Here is an 11,575-nt window from a genome sequence, read left to right on the forward strand (position 1 = left end):
TACTTTACATTTTGAGTACATTTTGTTGACAATTGCACTGAATTTTTTTTTTTTTTTTATTGTGTTTGACCATAACCTTGGAGCTTTTTACCTTGATGGATGTAAAGGAAAAAAATGGAATGAAGAAAGTTGCATGGGAGCACTCAATAGAGGTAATAAATTTGGATGCTTATCAGCTAGGTGAGGTATCCAAAACTTCTGTATAGAACAGCACTTCACTGAAATCACTTGCAAAAATATTTCACCTCAACTAGTAATGCCTATTAGAGCAGGAGCAATAATTTTGTGTATCATAAATGTAATCAAAACCTTATAAAATTTGGTATTTGTTAAAGAAAAAGAAAATGAGAAAAATATTTCACTTTATGAATTCAGAAAGGAACATAATTTTAAGGATGAAACATAAATAAAAATACTGCTCTAAAAAGTATATTGATGCTTTTGTTCCTCCTTTATTTCCATCTCTTTTTGTACAAAAAGAAAAATAACAAAATCACTACTAACTGAGTTCCATAAGCATTTCCCTGACATTTTCATGGGTTTGATTTTTTTAAGATTATTTGAATAATGATTTTTATTAGAAAAGATTGAAGACCAAGGAAGGGGCCAACAAGGGAAACATCACCCCTCTTCTTAAAAAGGTGAGAAAGGAAGGTATAAGTAACTACAAACCAGTTAGCATCACATCTCTGCCTGGGAAGATCATAGAGCAGAATCTCATGGAAACAATGCTGAGACGCATACGAGACACGGAGGCAGAATGGCTTTTCTAAGGCCAAATGTAGAAGAGTCTCACAGAGAAAACCATCAGAATGAAGTGAGCAACTGAAAATTCTGGCCTATAGTTTTGATTTTGATACTTTCAGGCTCTAATTCAACTCATTCAACTTAATATAGAGGCCTCAAGAGTAAAGAAAACCTCTGTTTATATCTTGTATCTACAGTCATTGTATACTACCTTTTCTGGAATGAAAAAGGTTATGCATCTTCAAATCACTAAAACTTGATGTAAAATCATGGTGCCATTCCAAAGATTATATTACCATGTCATAGTTATGTCAGTCATTAAGATGGAAAGTGTCTGCTCTTACTGTTAGCTTTTGCTAAGACTTGAACCATTTAGAGTCTGGTTTTCCATTCAGTTGCGGGCTGACAGTCATTATTGATGAATATGTATAAACTGCCAGCTCAAGCTATACACAGTTATGTCATGAGTAATGCTTCAAACCTTGAAGGATTAGTCATTATGAAGAGGGAAGGCACAAAACAAATACATATCTGTCCAAGCAAATGAGAATTATTGCAGTTCCCAGTATAATTCAGGAAGATTTTTGAGCCTGTTCAACTTGTGAATGGCCACGTACAGCTCTAGAGGCATTCAGTGATGGGTTGGGTTTTTGGAAGACCTATTTGCATGATCCCTGGATGAGGGAAACAATAGATTCAGTCATTCCTGAATTATTTCCACATTCACTTGGAAAACAAACAGATAATCAGAGTTTTCCCCAGAGACTTTCCCCAGAAGAGGTACAGACCATTTTATTCACACCTTCTACAATTTCAAACTGAGCTTTCATCATTTTTTATTGTCAAGGTTGAATTAAATTCAAGATTAAAAATGCATTCCATATTTTGCCAATATTATGACTGACTTGAGTAATTAATCTGTTGATTTTTTACTGTCTCATTTCATCTGTCTTTTTGATTTATTAAACTGTGACTAGTACAAAATAGGATAAAATTTATAAAATGTCAAAAGTTTTTAACTAAGTTCATTCAGGTAAGTTCAAAATAATTCATTTATTTAATTCTTAGTACTTCAGTGAAGATATGGTAATTTTTTTTTTTTTTTTAATTTCAAAGTGTCCAGATCCTGTGAAGTCCTTATTCCATTCCTCATGCTTGTCAACATATATTGTTTAGATTTCCCACAGTTCATGTGAGTAAAGACTAATCTTCACTTCTACCTCAGAATCACTCCACGGGTGAGCTTGAACAGGACCTCTGAAGGTCATCCAATCTAATCCTCTTGCTCAATTCAGGGCAGCTAGAGCAGGTTGCCCAGGACTATGACCAGTGGCGTTTTTAATATCTCCAAGGATGGAGCCTCCACAGACTCTATGAACAATCTGCTCCAGGGTTTCATGGTCCTCACAGTGAAAAATTTTTCTTATGCTTAAATGGAGTGCGATGAATTTCAGTAATGCTCAGTGTGGTGAGTTAACCTACATTGTCTCCCAGGTTCTGACCAAGCCTCTCTCACTCCTCCTCAGCCAGATGGAGAGAAAACAATATTTAAAATCTCATGGGATCAGATAACCACAGGAAAATCCCTCACCTTTACAATTACCATCACCAGCTGCACAACCAGTTCAATATACAGGATCCATACACTCCTCCACGGTCCTTTCCCCGTTGCCAGAAAGATTAAGAATACCAAATATTGCATTAAAAAATAAAGCACTAGTAAAACGAAGATGGCAGATGTTCTAATTTGAGTGGCAAAGTTGTTTTAAATGGAAATGCTTTTGAACTCAGATGTTTTTAAATCAGAATCTGCCCCATGAACTAATAAATAAAACAAACTATAATTTCTATTTTTCTCTATTCTCAGTCCTTTGTTCTATTTTTTTTCCTTGTAAACTTCTGATTTTTTTTCACTATCTGCACCACTCATTCAATAAGCTTATCACCAAACATGGCCCCAAAAGATGCTCAAAGCAAAGGAGAAAGTGTGATATCTATTCTCCTTCAGTAATGACTAAATTCTCCTTAGTTACAGAGGAGCCCTTATGGAAAAAATCAGACTCTAGCAAAAAGTTAGAAGATGGAGTCAAGCATCATATTTACCACCATGAGCACATAGGAAGATCCGGTCAAAGGACAAAGGAAACAATTTGCAGGGATGCATCCTTGAAAACAATAGTTTGATAGTTAAGGTTTCTACTTCTCCCATATGTTTAAAATTTGGAAATGCAGGAGTGAGTACATACTTTACGTCATGAGGTATGCTTGAGTCATCCCCTTAGAACCTAAAACAGAAAAATCAATGACAGGCCAAGATTTTCTTGCAGGAATCCTCTAGGATCATGCTGTAGGAGAGATGATGTACTGTCTTCTATGGAAAATAAAAAACACACCAAAAACCCCAAAACCAACTCGCGGACAGTCCCATAATCCTGCAAGCATCCATGGGTCTTTTTGCCTCACACAGGAATTCATCATCTCCCTGTGATATTCTGTGACTTAGACATTTTTTTGTTCTTTCTACATAGAGTACTCCCAAACTCTGTGTTTTCAGTGTATCACTGTATATTTCAAACAACATTATAAAGATACCCTTCTAAAATCCATGGTATCTTAAAATATTTTTATAAATATAGCATTAAAAGTAACAAGATGCCAAAGTCTATCTCTTTGATCATTTTTATATATTTGACAACATCACAGAAAATGAGTGATCTGTGTTACTTGAAAATTTATCTATTTGAAAAATTGTGATTGACTGAAAGGAGTTGTGCAAAAAGAAACAAGCCAGAAATAAATCACATCAGACAGAAAAACCCAGAGGCTCAAGAAACCTTAAGAGATGAAAATGGTGAAAATTCCTTATTTGGGTTTTACTATTAGGGCAAACATCTCTGAGATGTGTACACTGTGCGTATAGCCCCATCTCACTGGCTGTACTCCTTTGGGTGCATCCATTTAGAATTAACTAATCTGAATCAGTTTTAATCAGCTCACAGGATTCAGGAAAGAGGTGTCTCAAAGATGATAATTATCATTAATAGGCAGAGTATGGCATTATGTGAGAAGATGGAGGAGGGCAATGATATCTTGCATTCTTTCTATTTAACCCTGACAGAAGAGCAAAATTATTTGGTTTGCAGAGATGTGATCCAGATTCAACTCATCTACAAAATGTACAGGAGAAGATTTGAAACTTGGAAGTAGGGTTCAGGGGAACTAGGGAGAGTTCATACAATAAGCTTTCCTGTAGGTCATTACAGGAACTGAAAAGATGTCTTATTTTTCTCTGTTTCTAAAAAGTGTTAGAACTCTAAGAACTTATTCTTTAGTACACTTGAAGAAAGGTCTCTCATTTACAGAAAAGCTTCATGTGCAGTTCTTTTTAGATATCTCTTACTGTTATTAACTTCTGTGTTCAACAAAACTGATTCAGCAGCAAGTCTTCTAGAAGTAAACTCTTTGGGATTTGTCTGTGTAGGATTTCTCACAAGATTAATTCTGGCTTCTTTTAGTGACTATTCCTTTGGTTTCTTGAACCTATCTTTAACTACAGATACTTTTTTTTTTTTAAATAATACTCTAAAAATATTTCTCATTATTTCCAGAAGTTGAAGGAAAACTGACATTTTTAATGTCTACATCCATGAGAGTTAAATGCGAAGTTCTTTGTTATTTTTTATTCTGAGATACTTTCCAATTTTTACTTTTGGATACGAACAGTTTAAACTAATTATGTATGTGCAAACAAAAAAAATAGGAAAGAAAATACATGCATTCTTACTCTGGACAGAAAACTATAGTTGTGAGGCTTTCAGGCAGGGTTTTCTACAGAATAGTAATTGCATTTATTTGATAATATTCTACTGATACACTTCAATATCAGAGACAACTATTAATTAAAAATACCAGTGCAATAATTCTGCTGTGATGCTGTAGAGACAACCCCACACACAGGAAGCTAACAATGCAAAGCTCAGAAGTACCTGTTTAGGTAATCATTACTATACCTCCTAGTGCCTTTCACAATTTCAAAGGAAAAACTGGTCAATTATTTCCATATGGGTGGACATGGAAATCTAGAGAGTTACAGATGTGTGATTCCTTCATTCCAGTACTAAGCTGAGTTTGACAAGTCTATTGCCAAAGGAAGAGTGATTCAGATAAACAGTCGGTAGCACAGATGGTGTAGGGCTTCATATTAAGACTTTTTGATGCCCAGAAGCACCAGATGAATGACATAAATTTCATTCATATGAAGAATAATTTTCAATATCTTTGGGGAACAAAAAGGGCTTTTATCCTGGCTAGCAAGGTAAATGCTGGCCTATTTCATATAAGGAATTTGCAGCTCTCAAGTGTCCAAGGATGCTCACGTATGAATAAGGATTTGTACAGTATCAGTTAAACCATCTAGAAAAAAAACAAACCAAAACAAAAACAAACAAAATAATTAAAAAAAAAAAAACAAAAAACCAAAAAAACAGGGAAATGAAGCACAGTCAATATTTTTATAATTTTACAAATTTTCTAGTAATTATGCTTCTGAGTATATAATAATAATTTGTAATACTGTAATGTCTAAAGTCTCTCTAAGCAGTTACGAAAGAATGAGTCCATTGTGTCAGGAGCAGTCAAGTTTAAAACAAAATACAGCCACCATTCCAGAGAACTTTCTACTACAAAGGTTGAATCAATAATCTTTAATCCACTTGTCTTACCTTATTAACTCTGTTGAAAATATAGTAAGAGGAACTATGCACTTAGCAGAATTACACCAGCTGAGCTAAATTATCCTGTGGCATGCCAATCATTTTCTCCCAACAAAGAAATAACCCACTGCTGAAATGTCACCTGTGATCCAGGAAACTACTATCAAAAAATGAGGCACTGAATATAATACATCACAGAGGATAGAAGAAATCATCCAGGGAAGGATACCTAAGGAAACACAAATGAATGTCACCAGAGATCATCACCTCCACCTGTCCTGTTGAACTTTTCCTCTTTAACCAATTTTAGCCTTGGATAATATTTTTTATTTCACACTGGACTTAAAAGAGATCCTGCTGATGTTAACAGGCAAATGTGAATTTTTTGGTTACTTGGAAGTCCTAAAGTGCAATGGTTATATTGAGTTTAAGGCAGATGAAAACTTTGTTTTCACTGACCATTTCAGTAGGACACATTTTCACATTAAGTATTTAAAATTCATCAAAACCAAAATGATAATACTATGAGTTACTTCTTTATATGATCTTTTCCAGATTACTTGAGACCTTTCCTGAATAGTACAAGAAAACAGTCACTAAATAATACATCCTCTTTCTCAGGAAAAACCAGTATAACATCTCAGATTACTTGATATTAATTATATCTCCTAATTTTCTGTACGTGATTAGACAGTGGCATAGAACACAGTAATAAAACATGATAATAACATTTTACTTCCTTTGGATTTTTTACTTAGCTCTAGGATTTTGCTTAGATAAACTGGAAACCTCTCAGATTCACAGGAATAGATAAAGCCCATGATTTTTAAGAAGGCTATAAAAGTTACATGCAGATTTCATTTAGGTTGAGGGGAGTTTTTTCATTTAAATTAATGCAAAACAAAATCTACAGAGGAGTAGGTTATCCCGATTTGCAAGATGGACCATACAATTCCAATATACATAAAATAGCATTATTTTGGAGAAATTCTTCAAAACTAGAGTGTATGTAGTCTGGGAATGCAGACTTTTGCTTTTCCAGAGAGAAGCAGTGGCAAAGACAGTTCATACATGGCCAATTATTTAAATCTAGGCTTACTCCTTGCAGCATGCTTTTGCTTGCTCATTATTCTTGTGAGAGTCTACCCTTAATTCCATTTATGTGAATATTTCAATGGACTTTAAACATTTTGAATATCCAGAAACGGGTTTGATGAGTTTCATGGATTTTCAGTCCACAGGTAATGACTGGACAGAGCTTTGATCTTTCCTTAACTGTAAATCACTAGTTTTCATCTACTTACTTCCAGTCTTAATAATCTGCCTTCATTATATCACTTCCTTGGAAGTTCATTCCAGAATTCCTCTACTCCTGCTATGAAAATCTTCTGCTCATCCTTTCCTTTGGATTTTCCCAGTTATCTACAACACAAAATTGCAGACTATGGGCTATCTTCTTTCGTGTGCCTGGGTGAACAGTGCCAAGCACAGTATCCGTGGTCAGCACTGCTGCAAGTCTACTATCAGCAGTAATAGAAGGTAAAGCTGTGCCTGAGTGCGTGGGCTACTTCCAACACCAGCAATGCAGTGTCTCCAAGGGTTAACAGAAGCCGGAGGAACCTAATTTAGCTCAATGAAATTGTGGGCGTGCTCATTTCCTGGTGCTGAGCATCCTCACTTGGGCTATTCCACTGAACACAAGGCTACATTCGGGGTGTCTTGTGATCAGAGCAGTTCTGGAGAGGTCAAACACCCTGCTGCAGTGTCAGCCTTTGAAACTGAAAAGCACAAAGAAAGCAGCAGGGAGCCAGGCCTCTCCTGCGGTGAAGGCGGCAAAACGGCCTTTGCTCTATACGTGCTATCATTTGATTGTTGTGTCTTTTGTTCTCCTGTTAGTGGGCCTGGTCCTACCCACCTTACCAGAGAAAACTAGCCTGATTTCCAAGAATTTTTTGCTTTCCAGGACCAACAGGTTTGGGCATAGGTTTTCTTAGTGGAGTGAAAAAAAGGGATCTTGATCTGTTTTCTGTATCAAAATGTAGTTTCATTTTATTTTCCTTGAGGATACATTAGGATGGTACTTAAGGAAGAGGTAGAATTATCAAAAATTATACAAAATTGTTAGGATAATGTGTAAATTCATTACTTTCAGACAATGCATCTATTTTATAAAATGGAATACATACTGACATGTCAGGAAGGCTCTTTATTTACCTTAATGAGCCATGAATAGATCTGTGTGATAGTATTTGAACTCATTTTAAGTTTTTAATTTAATTGTCATTAACCGGAGTTAAGTTTTCTGTTACCTTTGTAACAACCTGCAATAAAAACTTATGATGTGACAAGCCACTACACTACCTTTAACCTTGTTTTTTAGTAAGGGCAGCCCTACAGGAAACCAACAAAGTGAAAAATGGTAAACTCTACTAGCATGGATTATGAAATGACAGTGATTTTAAAAGCCTGTTGCAAAATTACTGTTGATTTGCTGAAAAACTTGAAGAGTTTTACTACTTACAGTGAATTTCTTAAAAAGTCTACATTTCTCACAGGGAAAAAAAATGTACAGAGGGCAGGGGAGGTTATCTTAAAGTAGATTTGAAACTGTTTTATCTAAGAAAAGCGATGGTTTTCTTAGTGCCTGGAAATTAAGCACCAGTATGGTAGCTTTTGTATTCATAAATGTAAAGCAAAGAGATTGATACTAACATTAATGTAATTCAGAAGAGGCAGCATTAATAAAAATAAGAATTAAAGAATGGAAATACGTTCTATCTAAACTCATTAATAATACGTTTTTGCTTTTAGAATTCTCCTTTAGAAAATATTAAGAGCATATTTCACATCTCTAACTGGGCAGAACTCTATATGGAAAACAAGGCAGAAATACAAACGGAAATGTATAGCTCATCTGTGGAGGGAGTGCCAGAGGATAAACAGCATTTCTGGGGACTCTCTTGGCCCTGGGACCTCTCTAGCGTGTAGGGATAAGCAGGGGATGGGACACCCAAAGAAGCCATCCTTTTTTGTCTTTGCTCCCCCAAATGGAAAATTTTGAAATGCAGCCACCATTGCAAATACTGTTTTCAAACCAGTTTGAGAGGTTCACACTGTAGGGACCCCCAGAGTGAGAGGCATTAATCTGAATCATAAGTGAGCCAACAGCAGTATAGAGAGAAATTAATAATTGCACCATAAAAATACATTTGCTACATTTTTTCAGCTGCCAAACCCTTAAAAAATGACATTGCTTGTGACCTGAAGTAAAGGCATCTTGAAAGACAACTTGATCTTAGAATAGTAAAGAAGACCCAATTAGCAAAATATAAGTAACTTGTTCTTATGTGAAACTTTGAAAGTAAAACTTCCGTGTGTCCATTCATCACGTGTGCTCCTTTTACCAAATGAGAGAAGTAAGCATTTTCAGGAGGTGAGACGTGATTTTAAGACAGGTGTATGAGAGATGTACTGCTTTTAGAGGTGACATTTTTCTCTCCATTGATCACCAAAGTGACCTAGCATGAAGTAGATCAGTTTTCGATGTCCGCTGTGTAGATAAGTCGAGAAAAACTGTTTCTCAAGTTAGGTTTTTGCCATTTCTTTCTGAAATAAAATGTTCCAGTCCCTCCAATCACAGAGGAGTTATGAGAAATATTTTTTCTTCAAGACTTATATTTCCCTTTCCTGGCAATATTTTTAAATACCCATTTGCTCTTCAGGAACCAAATCACATAAATTGAAAAAGACAAAAAAAAAACTAAAATGCTCAAAAATAATTGAAAATAGAGAAACAGATTTCACCCAAACAACATTTTCTCAGCAATATTAGAAAGCCTCTGCCTGTCTTTTTTGCCATGAGCATATTAACATTTTCAAAAAAACAGCTGTGATAGAGTCCTAAGATACTGTGTTTGTTCCCCTCATTCATTTCAGAAAACATAAAGAATTCTTATCATGATGTTGTGCCTTCATAAAAAAAACCCTAACTCTATAAAAATGGCAAGTCATATTGAATAGGTTATTCATTTATAGCTATCATGGACTCACTAAAATAATGCATCCCAAAATAAAAGTATGATTTACAAAACAAAGAAATGTAAAATATATGTTATATATAGACTTTTTTTTCTTAATATATTTGTGAAAATGATGGTGAAAGAGAGCCAAGGGTTTTGGGGTTTTTTTCCCATAATTTCCTGAAAAAGCAGCTGTGGAAACTAAGCTAATAACCTCAGGTGAATTTTGCTTGGTAGTGTAAAGAATTGTGTTGGGTTTGGCTGGGATAGGGTTAATTTTCTTCACAGTAGCTGGTATGGGGCTGTGTTTTGATTTCCTGCTGAACACAGTGTTGATAACTCAAGGAGGTTTTTGTTATTTCTAAGCAATGCTTGCACAGTTTCCTGGCCTTTTCTGCCTCTCAGCCCACTCCACCAGGCTGGAGGGCACAAGGATTTGTGAGAGGACACAGCTGTGACAGCTGACCACAACTGAGCAAAGGGAGCACAGCACACGGCTCGGGGAATAAACTAAGGGGAATGAGCTTTGCTTTGCCTGTGCACACAGCTTCTGCTTTACCTATTAGACTGTCTTTATTTCAACCCACGAGTTTTCTCATGTTTACCCTTTCTGTTCTCCCCTCCATCCCTCTGGGCCAGGGGGAGCGAGCAAACAGGTGCATGGGGTTTAGTTGCCAGCTGAGGTTAAACCACAGCATGAGGTTGTGTGGCTCTGGGTGGAAAACAGTGATTTTGACCATGTTTTGGTTTTAGCCCCTCTGGATTCCACCATCTCGTTCCATATCGGTGTGAAGTGAAAACAAGGTCCAGAGCACAATTCACATCTATCTTCTTGTCTGAGACTTTCTCTTGAAATCCTAGGACCACTACAGCAAGAGAAAGTATCTGTTAAGAAGTTAGAAACGTTTTAAACTGTCTTTTTCAAAACTACTTTCTAGTGACAGAGTCTCACAGGCACGTCAAACTGAGGTGAACAAAAAAGCTGTGGTTGGTAAACACAGCATAAACATACACAAAGGGGATCACAAAAACCTTTTCTGACATAGCTTTACACTTAAGACAGAGGTGTACTATAACAAAACAAAACAAACAAGAAGAAACAAACAAGTGAAAAAAAGCCATTTTCTGGCATTCGTTTTCTGGAAAACATGAATTTTCATATCTGAGGCAAACTACCAGACCTTACCTATTTCTTCTGTGGTGATCATTGCCATCCACATTTGATTTCTCCGTGTCAAAGTGCTAGTGATAACAATGGGAAATCTTTACAGACAGCATTTGAAATTTAATGCAAAGGTTCCATCCATGCAAACTGTCACAGCTATAGAGTCAACAATAAAAAAAAGTGTATTCATAACAGCTGAAGAGTTGCTTCAAAAAAATATGCTGTCTTTCTCTAAAAATTCCTTGGTAGCATGGATGAACCCTGTATTTCCTTAAATTTCTAAACAGATAGTTTTGCCTCTCTCTATGAACAATTTGAACAGTCCTTAAGGAAGAGTACCTTAAGGATCCTACGCAGATTCAAATCTACATGGTATGTCTCCAACACAATTTTTTAGGCTTTAACTACTAAATAATTTTTCTGATGAAATCATTTAGTTAATTTAGAAAATAAAAGGGTGCATCTAATTCCTTTTTTATTTCTTGATTTAGAAGGTTCATTTTACTGTATTTAGTGCAGAAGAATATTTCTATTCTGACAAGTGAAATATCCTGAGGAAAAAAAATGTGAAGTACTTCATTTTCACTAGCAGAAGGCCTATGGCACTCCCCTAACCAAGATACTGCTTTTCTTAAAGGCAAAGAAAAGACAGGAAAAAAGCTAAGTCCGAAGAGCAGGGACTTTTTAATAGAATTTTTACAGATAACATATGCTGGAGTACCCTTAGCCTGCCTACAAGAAGGGAAGAATTTAAAACTATAAAATAGGGGAGTCTGAAAGGAAGGACCTTGATACTTACTTTTTTCTTTCACCGTACATTATTCTACCTTTTTCTTAGTCAGAGGTTGAATACAGACATACAATGCAAACAATGAAATAGGTTGTCTTCCTCTTCCTAGAGTAATCAAATTTCATTAAAATGTTAACACTGA

Source organism: Corvus cornix, chromosome 1 (genome assembly GCF_000738735.6).
Source record: "Corvus cornix cornix isolate S_Up_H32 chromosome 1, ASM73873v5, whole genome shotgun sequence".
NCBI classification, from domain to species: domain Eukaryota; kingdom Metazoa; phylum Chordata; class Aves; order Passeriformes; family Corvidae; genus Corvus; species Corvus cornix.